This window comes from Lissotriton helveticus, chromosome 6 (genome assembly GCF_964261635.1).
Source record: "Lissotriton helveticus chromosome 6, aLisHel1.1, whole genome shotgun sequence".
Classification (NCBI taxonomy): domain Eukaryota; kingdom Metazoa; phylum Chordata; class Amphibia; order Caudata; family Salamandridae; genus Lissotriton; species Lissotriton helveticus.
Window position 1 is genome coordinate 1,464,657,109 of NC_136067.1, and position 16,870 is coordinate 1,464,673,978.

General features: G+C 43.6%; 1 protein-coding gene across 2 annotated transcripts in view; it reads left to right on the forward strand.

Moving 5' to 3' along the window:
* Positions 1 to 16,870, forward strand: part of LOC144763557 (MFS-type transporter SLC18B1-like) — a 664,439-nt gene that overhangs the window by 133,707 nt on the left and 513,862 nt on the right. The gene's annotated exons all lie outside the window — the stretch shown is intronic.

Sequence of the window (16,870 nt, forward strand, 5' to 3'; positions counted from 1 at the left end):
ATCATCAGCCGCCGAGAAGATCAGAGTCGGGAAGCCGAAAGAATCACTTTGGCCACAAGAACTAGTCTCCTCAGGTGGTGCGCTCCTTAGTGAAGTTCTTCTCACCGACACGATCTCCTTCCCCGGTCTGGCAGACACACTGGTGCAGGGTCACACTTTGTCCATGGGTGCAAACAAGATGGAGAATCGACACTGGAGTGAAGTAAAACCAAGCAATTTAATAACACTCATGAGCCGGGACCTCTTGCAACAAACACCAAGAGATACTCATAGATGAATCACACCGAGCAATGAATACATGGGTTTTTATAGAAAAAGATCACAAACAGTTGACACCCCACGGTGTAAAAAGAGCTTTGAGAAAAACACACAAATGAGGTAAGGGTGAGAATCGACAGCCTTGGTGTTTTGAGCAATCTTCGTGTCTTGAGGCTGCACAACAAGACGTCGGCTGTTCTTTTGCGCTAACTCTTCATGTATACACAGCCTGCAATACACCAATCTAGATTCTTTACAAATGTTTGTACAGGTGAGGTGTCAAGGATAGAGCCGGGGCTGGAAAGTAGGGCAGAGGTAAAATGGATGACAAATAGCTAAATTCAAAACCGAGAAGTATCGGATTTTATATTTCAACATGCTGACCCTATCTTTGCAAACAACCAAATACTTCTAAAAGAGTGTCACAACACCTCAACACAATATAACTGTTAAACAGAACTTAAATGTTAAAAAAAAAGTAAATCGGATATAAAAGACCTACTTACAAGATAAATATCATCAAAGGTTTCAACTAAAACTTCTGGAACAAAATCCAGAGGAATGTGCTGCCCCATACATATATCAATAATTTGCTCATAAGTACCTGGTGCACCAGATCTAAACAGACCATAAATCTTTTGCAGTAGCAAACACTATAACTCTCTTTGTGTCTGTGCTAAGTGTTCTAAGGGCCTCCAAATGCTTTCCTGGTTCCCAGCGACCCACAGGTGGGCTTTGTCCATTCATTTGTTTGGGTAACATAAGCTGGACAAAATAATAGTATGTGGGTTGACGTCTCTGGGCTCCCATGCATACTGGACATAGATCATCTTTAACTGCTACATCTGTCCATTTTCTACAGAAAGCTTTTGTTGGTAATCACTTCAACTAAACTGAATATACATTTTACGTGCTCTCATCTGCACTATTTCATCTATTGTAGACTCATAGTATGGGACATGTTTATTATTCAAACATTCCTCAGTTAAGCAACCTGTCTTTCCCATGACCCTTAGAACTGCCATAACTTCCCAGTAAATAATTTTTAAGCTGGCTTTGGAGACTATAGTCAGATCATCCAGGTTTAGCCAAAATCTCTCAATGCCCAATCTGCCCAACAGGTTTTCATAAATTTGAGCCATGGAATTATCATAGTCTTCCCTGGCACCATTAACTCTCTTAGGCCCACTCGATAGGTATCAAGGGCTGGGGAAACCAAAGCCTATGCCAATATGTCAAATTCTACATTTTTTCTCTTCAGTTCTTCCATGCCAGATCAAGGTAAACTGGAACCAGTGGGTTACTCGTTGGTAAGGTCAATGAAGTTCTTAGAAGCTTGTGTTTGGCTCTTTCCAGTAGTTTGATATTTGCACAGACCCAGATTTCTGAACAATATAAAACAGCTCCTAATGCCTTCACATTATATATCTCTAGGACCAGAGCCACCCTCTTCGTGAAGGTCTTCTTTTGTGTAATTTCACAATGTAAGCAGCTTGTTGATAAGTTAGAGATCCATATGCTTTTTGGATTTGTAAGTCCCCATTAAGATTGGGCAGTAATATTATACCTAAATAATTTAGATTTTTCACAGCCTGCTGGGCAGAAAATCTGGATTTATTAAAGACACGGAGGCCAATATTATGCAAATTCTCCTTTATTGCCACAGCTCAGCAGTAACAATGAAGAGAACATAGAACTTGTGAACATTCTAGAAAGGTATATAGCTCATGGACACACAGCCATCTTCCTTCTTTGTCCAATGCTGCGAAACAAAAGGATAAGGTCAAAAAATATTCCAACTTGAAGAGAGACGCCAAACAAAACATCTTCATCTTCGTAAAACAGGAGATGAAAGATCCTTATTCTGAAAGAAGAAATAATATAGATGTTAAAAAATATAACCCCATGGGAGGGGTGAATAGTGGAGGGATAATATTAGCCTCCGTGTCTTTAATAAAATCCAGATTTTCTGCCCAGCAGGCTGTGAAAAATCTAAATTTTATGGCATGACACGCAGGCCAACATTATGCAAGTTCAAAGTGAATTGAGAACATTATCAATCACATTATCAATAGGTCTAAAATAAAAAGTTTTAAACATAGTTTCATTAGACCAATCTGCAGCTCTTAAAATATCTTGGATCCCTCCACCAAACATAAAAGCTTTAGAAGCTGAAGCACCTCTACGAGAGTGTGCACCAAATATTGAAATGTCAACACCACATTCACTCATCACTTCTTTCACCCATCTTGCGAGAGTAGGAGAGGAAACTGGGTTATAAGGAGATCTATGGGAGATCAGGAGTTGTCTCAGAACCTCTCAAATTGACAGTCCTTCTTTCATATTCTTTAATACATTTAACAACACACAATCTTTCATTCTCAGGAAAGAAAGTATAGAAGATAGAAGAAGACATAGTTTTAGTCCTTTTTTTAAGTAAAAGCAAACCCCTTCAGGTTGAAAGGCTCTGCTCGAAACGTCTAATGCCGTAACATCTGAAGTTCGCCTGAAGGAGACTAAACAAAGTAAAACAGTAATTTTATAAGAAATATGTTTGAGGGAGAGGACATCGTTCTCTCCCCATGAAGAGATAAGACACAAAATGTTTCCCACGTCCCACAAGGCTGAGTATTTAGGAGTTGGAGGGTTGAGAACACGCATGCTTCTCATAATTCTTTTGGTCAAAAGACTTTGACCAACAGAAACACCATCAACTAAGGAGTGACTTGCAGCTATCGCCGACCTATAAACATTAACAGTTCTATAACTGAGGCCAGAAGCGAAAAGCTCTGAAAGAAAATTAACCACTTGAACTAAATCAACTGAAACGGGATCATGATGTCGTTGAAGACACCAGCGAACCAATTTGTTCCGTGCCAATCGATACGCCTTCCTTGTCCCAGGAGCCCAGGATTCAGATATGAGTCGGAAAGCATTGTGCGAAAGGCCAGGGATTTGCCATTGTCGCCTGAAATCTTCCAGGCCGTCATTACTAAAATGCCTTGCTCTAGGAGGGGATGAGATTCGCCCTGAGGGCCCAGGACAAGACGGTTGAAAGACGGGGTCAGTATTGGAAAGTCTATTGCCATCTCCAAGATGAGTGGGAACCATGCTTGAGACCTCCAGAGGGGGGATACCACTATCATACTCTGAAGGTATCTGCGAGCATGTAAGAGGAGGCGCGGGAGCATTACAAATGGCGGGTAGGCATATAGTTTTAAGTTTTGCCAATTCTGGAGGAAGGCATCCACTCCGGATGCCTGAGGGTCCGGCCTCCAGCTGAAATATTTCGTTAACTGGGTGTTCAGTCTGTCTGCAAAGAGGTCTGTCCCGAAGGGGCCCCATTGTTCTTGAATGCTCAGAAATATCTTTCTGTTCAGTTTCCAATTGCTGGAATCCCTGAAATTCCTTGAGAACCAATCTGCCACACCATTGTTCAAACCAGGGATATGTTCTGCTGTGACTGACAGTCCCTTGTTCAGGCAATAGTCCCAGAAAAACTTCGCTATTTCTGTCAGGCCCTTCGAATGTGGCCCTCCTAGTTTGTTCCCGTATCTCACCGCAGAGACATTGTCCATGCAAAGCATTATAGAACATTTCATAGTTTCTTGAGTAAAGCTTTGAATTGCAAAGGAACCAGCTAAAAGTTCCAGACAGTTGATGTGCATGTTCTTCTCCTCGCGTGTCCACCACCCCCCTGTTGACAGGTTGGCGCAAGCTTCCCCCCAACCTTCTAGACTTGCATCCGACTCTATTATCATGTCTGGGGATTCGCCGAAGATAGCTCTGCCATTCCATGCTTCCGCATTCTTCAGCCACCAAGAGAGTTGGTCATTTGAGTGTAGGATTGTGACGCCTTCAGAGCCTTCGCTTTGAGTCTCTGAAGAGCCCTGTAATGAAGAGGGCCGGGGAAGATCGCTTGGATGGTCGAAGAAAGGAGACCCAGGATTCTCGCCAAAAGCCTCAAGGGAAAAGAAGCAAGAGAGAGAATCTTTTTTAACTCTTTCCTGAGTTTCTTTATCTTTTCCTTTGGTAACTTCAACTCTCCTGATAGCGTGTTTACCATGAACCCCAGGAATTGGGTCTCCTGTGAAGGGACAATGCAAGACTTCTTTATATTTATGACAAATCCCAGATATTCCAGGAGCTGGATGGTAAGATCTGTGTGACAAGAAATGGTCGACTTGGTCTGAGCCATGATGAGGATGTCGTCCAGGTAGATTATGAGCCTCACACCCCGTTCCCTTAACCAAGCCACCATTGGGCGCAGCACTTTGGTGAAACACCAAGGCGCTGAGGACAGGCCGAAAGGGAGGCTGGAAAACTCCCAAAGTTTTCCCTCCCAAGTGAATTGTAGGAACTTCCAGTGAGGGGGCCAAATAGGGATGGTCAGGTAAGCGTCCTTCAGATCCAGGCGTGTGAGCCAATCGCCTTTCCTTAGAACGTCTCTGAGTAGGTGTATTCCCTCCATTTTGAAATGGGGGTAAGACACCCATCCATTTAACCTTTTTAAGTTTATCACAGGTCTTTGGGTCTTGTCTTTCTTTTCTACTAAGAAAATATTGCTTATAAACCCTCTCTGAGAGCCTTATCTCATAGCCCCTTTGGCGAGGAGATCCTGAACCTCTTGAGAAACGAGTTTCCTTTTGATCTTGAGAGAATATTATCTCTCAGGGAGGTTTTAGCTGAAAGGGAGTGCCCAGGAAGTCTATTTTGTAACCCCTTACGGTTTGTAATACCCAAGGATCCTGTGTGATCATATTCCAGTTGCCAGAGAAAAGGGCTAGTCTACCACCCACCTTTACAGGGGTATCTAAATGGTCTCCCACTGCACTTACCTGTGGAAAGGGTCCTATTTCTCCTATCTCCACGTGAGAATCTTCCTCTGCCGCGTTGTCTCTGAGGGTAAAAGGTCTTGCTTCCGTAGAATGATGATTGCTGATATCTGTTACCAAGTCCAAAATAGGGTCTGGAAGAGTATTGACCTCGGCCGGGGAATCGACCCCGCATTCTCCCGGCCCGTCCAAAAACTCTATCTTGGAAGACTTTTTTAATTTCACGTTGGTACTTCTGGATTTAACTAAAAGCTCCAACATATTTTGCCATATCGCGTATGAACTCCTCTCCAAAGAGGAGTCCTTGGGAGTTTGGACCTGTCTCCTTATTTGCTAATTCAATAAGTTTAGGGTCTATTTTAAGTAGAATCCCCTTCCTACGTTCATTAGACAGGGCAGTATTGGCATTGCCAAGGAGGCAGATAGATCTTTGAACCAATTCGCGCAGTTCTTTAGGGTCAACTGGAATGCCTCCAACATAAGCATTCTCTGCCAAATCAAATATTTTAGATAGTGGGCCAATAATATCAAGAAGGCGGTCTTGACATGACCTGAGCCCTTTGTCTATGCCCTTTCTCGGGACTTTTGCACCTTTAGCTATAAATGCAATGACCTTAGGGTCTAATTCGGGGGTGAAGGCGATTTTATCTGGAAGTGATGGGCGAGGACATTCCGATCTCAATCTTGATCTCACTTCCTTGGGAATTTCCCTCCTTAGCCAAAAGCTAACATAGTCTGCGACATGTTGGGATGGTAACCATTCGGGAGAAAGGGGATGCCTTATTAGTAAGGGGTCAAACATATTATCCCCAAAGGGGTCAGTGAAGCCCATCTTGGATCCTGATGCCTTGTTTGTTCCCTCCGAGCTCTCCACGGAGTCATTCTCCCGGGCCTCAACGTCCGAATCAAAGGGAGATGAGCAGGAGAGGTCTATCTCCGCATCATGGTGATCGTCGCTATCGATATGTATAGGTGAATCTGGACCTGATTCTTGTCCTTCTGTGGTGCCCGAGGCACCGTTCTGATCTCTGCCCTGGTGGCGAGATTGAGCCGATTTTGATGACACCTTATGTTTTTTTGTGGAGAAGGTAGGTTGTTCCCCCGCGGCTCTTTTCTTTGGGGCCTTGACTGCCCCTTCTTTAGTGCTTGAAGTGCGAGTGTGAGCGCCGCTAGTAGAAGGCCATGCCCCAGTAAACTTTTCAAAATTCTTATTTATGGTGTCCAAAAACTTTTTATTAATGGTTTCGTTAAAGGAGTTCATGGCTTTATCCATGGCTTTAGAAACCAACATTTCCACCTTTGCATCTATTGAGGCATCAGGGTTAGAAGACATTGTCAAATATAAAAGTAAAAGGACAAGATGCCCCGTAGTCTTTAACCCTATTTCAAGAGTGTCCAGCAGTCTTTTACCCTATTAACAAGGTAAGTTAAGCACAAGCGCCCCAAGAAAAATCTCTCAGGTCTATAATAATCCTACCTCAAGTTTGACCTGTTTCTTTTTTTAGGGATATATTGTCATTAATGTGAGAAAAAACGGGGCAAGAACTGAGGAGATCGCGATCGTCGAGTCAACTGTCGAAAGCTGGTTTGTAACTAGGGCAACGACGTAAGGAGGAGTTTCTGCGCATTGCTAAGGGCTTTTCCTCTAAGCCACGTACCCTCCGCGGCACGCGTCAGAGGCATGTCGCGGGGGAAGGGGAATGCCAAAAAGACCGATGACGAGACGGGAGGTAAGCGAAAGGCAGCGCCGACAAGCAAGGCTAGCAGGCCGTCGATCCGGCCGGGTTGCGGGTGGTGTCCGCATAGCAACGAGATTGCGTTCGCGTTTAAAAGACGCGAAGAGAGAGGAGCGGGAACACGAGTCCCGAATGTGAGTAAGGGGGTGGAAAGGCACCCGGAATGAAGGTCAAGAAGACGGGCATCAAGGAAATAGATCAAGGTACTGATTAAACAGAGAAGGCCAATAAAGAACAGATATACACAAAACATAGGCAATGTAGAAAAAACATAGCAGTCCTTAGAAAGGAGAGAGAAGAGAGTTAACAATAAATGAGCGCAAGGTAGGGTCAAGTGGACCCAGATATGCGACAACAGGGTGAAAATCAAGCAAGCACGTGCATCAGAAAGGACGAGTAAATAGGAGGCACTTATCTGTGTGAGCAGCAGCAACAAAGAAGGAAGATGGCTGTGTGTCCATGAGCTATATACCTTTCTAGAATGTTCACAAGCTCTATGTTCTCTTCATTGTTACTGCTGAGTTGTGGCAATAAAGGAGAATTTGCATCATGTTGGCCTCCGTGTCATGCCATAAAGTTAGAGATCCATATGCTTTTTGGATTTGTAAGTCCCCATTAAGATTGGGCAGTAATATTATACCTAAATAATCAAAACTGGACACTTACTCAATTTGACTTGAACCAACGTGCATCTGCAATCTTCCCAGTTTCTTTTGATGTAGTGGGCTAAAAACTGTTTTTGTGCCGTTTAGCTCAAACCCCTATTCCCTACAAAATGCCATGAAATCATTTAGCGACTGCTGCAGCCCCCAGGAGGGTTTAGATAGCAAAAGCATGTTGTCCGCAAAGAGCAGGGTGGGCACCCAATGCTTAGCTAAGTGATCGACTATTCCATTTATGAACAGCGAGAACAGGGTTGGTGCTAGGACATAGCCTTGTCTGACAACTCAATCTGTTCTAAAGGGGTCAGTCAACTGTCTCTGTTCTCCCCATCCGGCACAGCTGTCCGAGTGAAGTTGAATTAGGATATCCAGAGATTTTCTGGTAAACCCATTTTTTGAGGCTCCTTCTATAAAATATCCCTGGGTACTAGATCAAATGTAGCACGCCGGTCGACGAGGGCTACATCTAACTTGCCTCCACCAATCACTGCGGTATTCCAAAATATACAGTTAAAGCAAACCACCTGATCTAGGGTACTGATGTTCCTATGGAAGCCCGCCTGGAGATCCGATAATATATTAATAGCTTGTATCCAGGATTGTAGATGGGCCAATACCTGTTTACAGAAGATTTCTTGTAGTGCACCAATCAAACTGATTGGTCTGTAATTTTCTGGTTCATTGTTTGGCCCTTTTCTGAAAATTTGAATAATCTCTGCAGACTTCTATGATGGGGAGATGTCCATTCCCTGCAATATAGCATTGGAAAGTACATTTATGGAGGGGCCCCAGACTTCCAGGGCGACCAAATATAGGTCATTAGGTAGCATATCTCGACATGGGGCTTTGGAGACATGACAAGATTTCATTGCAGCCACGATTGCACTGAGCTCACATTTCATACAACTATCATTGTAAGCCTCGGAGCTAACCAAAAGAGCTCCTCTTCCCCTTCCTGACACTTCTGGGCATGAATATTTGTCACCAAAATAGGAGGCCCAGTCCAAGGGTTGGATAAAAAGCGCCACATTCCTTTAAGTGCCAGTGGCACTTTCTGAGGCGATTATCCATAAGGATCTAAGGTCCTTCGTTGTCATAGTTGTATACATATTTTCCCACAACTTGCCTTCCCACTCTCTCTTTGCATTGTCTAGTTCCCTTTTATAAGCAGCTCCATATTTCACCCAGTATTCCCTGCACTTGGATTTCACAGCCCTCAACAGAACCTCTTTGGCTGCTCTACAATAAACCTTGTACTAGGCCGCCTCTTTGCTCCTTTGAGGATCAGCTCTTTTGTTCTGGGCTAAGAGATCTTTAATCCTACTGTAGAGGGTATCATAGATTCTCTGCAGATCCATTGACCTCTGCTTCGAGGGGAGGCGGTGAATATTTTCCATTTTTGTTTTTACCATTATAAAAGAGAATTTACTAGGTCCTCAGGATGCTTGACTAACCATTCCCACTTCCTAGTTTTCTCATTGTTTGACTGGAGGATATCCTCTACCACCCTATTGGCCTTATTTAGATTTCTCAAAATCATAGTACACTCTAGAGACTAGGTAAGGGTGTTATGGTCACTGTTCATTCTAGCTTGGACATTGTTCTTCAGGAATGGCCAGAGTCGTAGCCCCATTAGGAAATAATGATGCAGCTAGTGTGGCCAATTCTATTGAGAGTAGCTATAATCTCTATCATAGGATGTCATTCCATTTGCTGCTCTTAGATCATGACTAAAGATTAATGATAATAATTGTGCTGCTGCTGTTGACCATCTCACCACGGGGAGGTCTAGTTGTGGAATCTTCTACATATTATCGAGATAGGAAGTCAAAGCTTGTAGAGCTAACCCTAAGGGTTCAAAGGTTGTATTAAAGTCACCCCCCATCAAGAGGAAACCATCACCAGGCAGGACTTTGAGCATATCCTCGATTGCCTTTAGCACCAAGTTCTCAGAACTTCGGTTCCAACCCGGTTATAGACATTAAAGATGGTCAAGCTGAGGCAGAAGGGCAGAGATAAACTATTTACACGAGCATCAGGTGAAGCAATGGTGATTTGATGTATTTTACCGCATAGCTTTGTCGTAACCCAGACCGTTAGTCCTCCGGAGGGCCTCCCTCTACCAGACTGTAGTGCATCAATACAATACAAGGTAAACCCATTACTATATATTGTGACGGTACACCATGTTTCTTGAAAAAGGCAGGTGTCATAGGTATCAACAAAAGTATCCCAATCAGTTTTGGATAACTCCCTACCAATCCCTGCCACATTTCAAGATATAATTTCTACATCCTCCAGAGCAAGCTCAATTCTACTACTATCCTCCCTACCTTCCCTATGGGCGTAGGGCATCCCTTTGGTCCTATCCTTTGTTCCTCTGAGAGTTCTAGGAGCCCCTCTACGGTCACAATCGTCAGAGCCCAGGGCTCTTCCTGGCCTGTAATCGGACAGAGCTACTGACCCACCATCTACATTGGTGCATTTCTGGACTGCGGGAATTCCTACATTATTTCAATGGTAATTACTCTGCCTTCCAGTCAATCCACTGAGCTGGTCTTCAATGTGTCAGCGTACCTCATAAACTTTACTAGGAGTATGGTTGTCACCAGGAAAAGACACCACATGGAGTTTGTATTTAGGCTGAATTTCAGTGTTCGCTCTCAAAATGGACCTTGCGTCTATCTCCATCAAACCCTCTACTAAGGCTGTGTCTTTGAGTACTAATCTTAACATGTCTCTGGTGTCCCCCCTGCCCCAAAAATCTTTCTACATCCATTATACTGTTCTTAATAATTGAAAAGCACTGACACACCCACCTAAACCAATGTGTGATTTTATTTAAAAGGAAGACCTTTCCTTCTTTGGTCCTCACTGCCAACTTGGGAACTTGGGTTAGGTAAACTATAGGTTCAACCCAATTCGCTGAATCTCTAGTGTAGGTCTCCATCTGAACCTGTCCCCTGGGATACGACAACAGCACCCTATCCCTGACCCGCCATTCCTCCTAACCAGCCCTCTGGCACCCTCAGATCTTAGATCTACCCCAGGGAGATTTGTGCCCCGCCCATCTCCTCTCGCTGCCTTTGTGAAGTTACATCCCAGGGTTTGGGGGTATGAGTCAAGATTTTGGTTTGGGGCACACTATTCAAACCGGAATGTATCTGGGTGTTGGACATAGTAAAGGTCACTGTCAAGCTGTCTAAGTACTGTTTTGCCCCGTGAGCTAAATCACTCCTACCCCCAATGGTTTGGATAGTTGCCTTTTGTGTTAGCACACCCCAAAAGCTTCTTTTCCAGGCTTTTCATAATGTTATTAAGTTAACCCACCTCTTCCTGAAGGCACCCACCTACAATTTCCATAGTTGCCCAAAATCTTCTAGATGCCCTGGTACCCCCCACTTTGCTCCGTCTTGTAACTGCACCCTTGCATCACCTTCTTTAATCACATCATTATTGACATCAGTACCCATTGACAATGATCTATTATTGCACGAGGCAGGAAAGCTAATTTTACACTAAATAACCAAATCGTCCTGGGGCTTAGGCTGCAGCTCAGTAACACTCAGAGATTCTGAGTATATTGGAACAACTTCATTGGAAACTTTACACCTGTCCAAGTTCATCTTTTTCGCCTTGGCCAACTAAAAAATAGAGTGGATGCGCTTTTGCTTTAGCTTTTTAGACGTCAGAGAGCTTGTAGATGGTTGCATGTTGTCTCAATGCAGAGGGAGGGAGGTATTTAATATATCCACACATTTGTCGAGTATGGTGTCTATGTTATCTATATTATTTATCACACAATTACTTCCTTCTGTTTTTATTCACTATCTTTTTTCAGCTTGGCTGTTGCTAGTGCTCCCTCAGTAGCTTTCCTTTTCTCCATTTTTGTGAGTAACCTGTGCGGGAAAAGTCAGGGGAGCAAAGCCACCCCCTTCTCAAACGGGATTGAATTCCATCACTCTAGGCAACACGCTGCGAGGGAAAAACACGAACAATAAACCCCAGATATGTTTGCCAGGACTCGATGACACATACAACCATCTCCTACTGTAGCAAATAGGTAAGAGCGTACCCAGGGACATCTTAAGGATTTTGGGGGCCCTGGGCCAAATGTGTTTTGGGGGCCCCTGTTTGGGACAATAATTTATGATCCAATTTCACTCTCTTTCTTGCCTTCTTTGGCAAAGTCACTGAAAGTGCACAGGCACACTCGTCCACATTCTAAATGCGTTTACACCTAATATTCAGGGATAGTGATGTGCAATGTTCCCTCTAATGTTTTTCCTCTGTGTGCGGCAGTGAAGGCACCAGGAACCACACCACGCGTGTCTGCGGCGCCAAATGGCACTCAAAACGTTTACTTTAAAAAGTGAAAAGATGGTGCATTTTCACACATACAGGTCCACAATAAGGATCTTAGGGGCAGTTTGCAATTTGGATAATCACGCCATGACATGAATTGGTTACACTGGCAAGTATGCTTCAAGTTTAGAAAAGCACAAGACTTCAATGGTGGCACCATCATAAGATTTTAATAAATATTCTTAACTGGAGCACAGTTCATTGGGTGGCGAAATGTTGCGAGCCTATACAATATCACATATACACAAGAAGGGAGAGGGCTGTTCAGACACATCAAGTGGCGTCACTAGATGGGTGACGGGGTTACTTCTCACGGCGATCCTTGCCATTTTTCCAGTGCTGATAAACTCGGTCTAGGTCAACTTTCCTATTCAGGAGGTAGGCCTTTGTCCTCATCAGCATATCTAAATGCTTCTGCTCTAGTCTATTCCTCAAATTACTCTTGATAGTATTCATGAGGCTGAATCCTCATTCACAGTCTGCACTAGATGCTTGAAAAGTTGCGCAGACATCAACAAGCTGAGACACCACACTATACTGAGCAGCATTGCGTACAGTGAAATTCACCATGTCTTGAAAGGTGGTAAATAACCCACCCTTTACATGTTCTGCCACCACATATTTATAGTCTCTGTACTGTCGAACAACATCTTCTGGTGTTTCACAATCACCCAGGGCCAAGACATTTTTATACTTTTCAACAAGTCTTTCAATATTCTCAGTTCCAAAATCAAAATGTGATTGTGTGACTATTGCCTGGATCTCAAAACTTGCCCATTCTTTTAGCTCATCTTCAGGGAACCTTTTTTGCATGTGCTCACAAAGAAGGGAAACAAAAGACAAAATAGGCCCACTGTCAAACTCTTGCCTTTCCTTGTACAACACCATCAGCTCTCTTACATTGCTGCTCCAAAAGACAGTGTCCCATAAATACTGTAGCTTAATTTGGCCAATCTTTGCTATTGCATACTGTACAGCTTCAACAGTAGTCAAATAACTTTTTTGGAATAGTTTGCACAAAGATGCAAATTCACCCAGAATGTCATGCAAGTACTGCAAGGGAAATATGGTAGTTGGAGTCCGATAGCTTTATATAACAATATTTAGCAATTGGATCATTCTCCTCAACTTTCTCATGTTCCAAGTACTTAAGAACAGTCTCGTAATTAGGAATTAGTGCACCAACAGCAAAATGCCTTGAAAGCCACCGGACTTCATTCAGTGGTCGAAAAGAGACAACTTCACATTCAGTGACCGATGCAATTTCATCCAGCTTGGACTTCCTTGCAGGAGATCTGGAGAACACAGTGTAGACAGTCCTCAATAATGTCTCCATCTCTTTAATCATTGTAACTCTCTTCCAGGCATCATCAACTCCCAAATCTTCTCTATGGGTGACACAATGCTGCTCAACTATATGAGGAATGGATTGTTTAAGGCGAGTAGCAACACCATTATTCTTACCCAGCATCACAGACGCACCATCTGATATGAACAAGACCATTTTCATGAGGTCCAGTTCATTGGCAGTGTAGAATTCTTTCACAGCAGTAGTGATAGCCTCGGCATTACAGCTAATCAGCTTCACTATGCCCCCGAACTGCGTTTTGTGCTCTGTTGATGTTACAGGTCGGAACTTGAAGTACAGGATGAAAATTTCTGTAACAGAAATATCTGTGCTCTCATCAATTATCAAGGTGTGATACAAAGCTTGCCGAAGTTCTGTCATAGCTTCACAGTGTATCACACTATTGATGGCCTCAAGGAACTCAAAGGCATAGTTCTTGCTCCTCCAGCTGTCTGGTATCTTCACATACAAAGCTAGGTGGTCATGGATGTCTTGTACAGATAACATTGAAGTATTCATCTTGACTGCCAACAACACGTTGTTGATGAGAATCTTTATCTCCTCAGGCATAGATCTTTGGCGTTCAACTACTTCCATTCTGTTTGCTTTGTCAGTGGCAGTTTCTGTCAGCATTGCCTGCACTCCAAAACCAAACCTGGCAGCAGCACTTCTGTTTCTCAATATCACCATGGCAGACTTGTGTACTTTGCTAAGTAGATGGCGTTTCATGTAGTTCAGTTTCCAGCTATCACTCCATTTCTTCCCTGTGGAAAAGTCCCCAACCATCTTGGCTTCGGCACATGCTTTGCAAATCAAGCCCACGTCTGGACTGTATTGAGATAGTTCCCCGAGTTGCATGCGAACCTTGCTTCGTGACTTCTGTGTCTCAGCCTCCACAATTTCCTTAATCCACTCTTCCTTGAATACAAGGCAAAATGTCTTCCTTTGTGGTGAAGCACTGCACTCTCCCGAAGTTACAGCTTTGCGCTTGAACATTTCCGTACCCGCCGGTTTGAACCTGCTGTGCCACAAAGCCTGCAAAATAAAGAAACATGGCTTACCTTGACGCCTAGCTCATGACTGCAATCTGTTATACTACAATGTACAAGATGCACAGTTTAACTCAACCAAACAATTACCTCTTCTGCTTGCACTCACGTGCGCCTGTTTACAGAATTACAAACTATGCATGGGACCGGTCTAGAGGCCCAATAGGAAAAATGACCAAATAATTACCTGGGATTCCAGCCTAGGACAAACAGGGGTGTGCCCATGTGTTTCATTATTAGCATCCATTATCTTAAACTGGTCTATAAATCTGAATCCCAGGGGAAAGCGGCATCACAGAAGGTGTAACACAAAATACAAACTGTGCAAATGGTTAAGGTGGGTGAACAAGGTAACCCACAGGCTGGCTCAGCAGCACACAATCCATCAAAAGATCCCACCTGAAGATGCTGCATTGGCGTGCAAAAAACATGATAACTACGTTCAAGCAATTTTCAGACAACCATAAATATGTCAAGATAACTGAAGAATGATGGACCTGATGCAGAGAGATCTAAGTTTTGCCTACTGGAAGTTGACTCATTAAGTAGCCGAGGAGGTTAAAATGCCTGATGAAAAGCTGGTGAACCATGCAGATCAAAAGTCACATGCAATGTAACCAGGTCAGTGCATTACTGCTTCTGTCAGAAAGCTCATTTTGTTACTTGCAGTTTATAACTTTAAATCCTAATATAGAACAGTAACCTATTAACTGCCAAACAACTGCATTTCCATTCATTGCAATGACAGAAAACCTGCGACAGACCCCCCGAGCGGAAGAGTAGCAGCTTTTGATTGTAATAATTTAAGGGTGTTTTTGAACAGTAAATAAAACATTTTTAAAAATGGAGCCTTACATTTAAAAACCTGCATCAAGAGGAATAACCTTCAATCGTGTTTTACTTGCAGAGATGTTTACATATTCCCCACATCTTCATTGCTTTGATTTTGTTCACAAGAAAATGTCACCCTTAGCCATCGAATGCTAATCATAAGTACATTGACATTATGAAAATGTCACATAAGCAAACTAAAACCTTGGTCCAGCCTGAGGCGCATGATATTGGCATGTAATTCATGCAACAAACGTCATGTAAAAAAATGGCAGACTCACAATTCCCTAAATGGATACCCTAAGGAGTGAAATGTTTTTGTTCTGTACAAATACTGAAATTGTGGATTCAAAGCTGCTATCAAATGAAGGAAAAAGGGAGCACTGTGAAATAAAATAACTGCCTAAGATCACACAGTTTGGTCAAGTGGGGAAGCCGGCAGTCTGTGTTACATCAAAGAGTATGCTTTATATTTAACTATTTGATGGGATACATCAGTACTGTAGATTAAAAAAATACACGAATAACGTGTCAAATCAAGTTGTGCAGGAAGCCATTCTGCCCCTATATTTCTGTATTTTGCCTCTGTCCCACTCGTTTTTTGTGCCATTGTGCCCTGTGCCTTTCTGCCCTCTGTCCCACTCGTTTTTTGTGCCTTTCTGCCCTTTGTTCCACTTCATTTTCCCCTCCTTTTTAGTGCTCTTCTGCCCTCTGTCCTACTCGTTTTTTGTGCCTTTCTGCCCTCTGTCCCACTCGTTTTTTGTGCCTTTCTGCCCTCTGTCCCACTCGTTTTTCCCTCGTTTTTGTGCCATTCTGCCCTCTGTCCTACTCGTTTTTTGTGCCTTTCTGCCCTCTGTCCCACTCATTTTCCCCTAGTTTTTTGTGCCATTCTGCCCTGTCCTACTCGTTTTTTGTGCCTTTCTGCCCTGTCCCACTAATTTTTTGTGCCTTTCTGCCCTCTGTCCCACTTGTTTTTTGAGCCTTTCTGCCCTCTGTTCCACTCTTTTTTCCCTCGTTTTTTGTGCCATTCTGCCCTCTGTCCTACTCGTTTTTTGTGCCTTTCTGCCCTTTGTCCTATTTGTTTTTTGTGCCTTTCTGCCCTCTGTCCCACTCGTTTTTTGTGCCTTTCTGCCCTCTGTCCCACTCATTTTTCCCTAGTTTTTTGTGCCATTCTGCCCTCTGTCCAACTTGTTTTTTGTGCCTTTCTGCCCTCTGTCCTACTCGTTTTTTGTGCCTCTCTGCCCTCTGTCCCACTCGTTTTTTGTGCCTTTCTGCCTCTGTCCCACTTGTTTTTTGTGCCTTTCTGCCCTCTGTCCCACTTGTTTTTTGTGCCTTTCTGCCCTCTGTCCCACTCGTTTTTCCCTCGTTTTTTGTGCCATTCTGCCCTCTGTCCTACTCATTTTTTGTGCCTTTCTGCCCTCTGTCCGACTCGTTTTTTGTGCCTTTTTGCCCTCTGTTCCATTCGTTTTTCCCTCGTTTTTTGTGCCTTTCTGCCCTCTGTCCTATTCGTTTTTTGTGCTTTTCTGCCCTCTGTCCCACTCGTTTTTTGTGCCTTTCTGCCCTCTGTCCTACTCGTTTTTTAAGCCTTTATGCCCTCTGTCCTACTCGTTTTTTGTGCCTTTCTGCCCTCTGTCCCACTCGTTTTTTGTGCCTTTCTGCCCTCTGTCCCACTCGTTTTCCCCTCGTTTTTTGTGCCATTCTGCCCTCTGTCCTACTCGTTTTTTCTGCCCTCTGTCCCACACGTTTTTTCTGCCTTTCTGCCCTCTGTCCCACTCGTTTTTCCCTA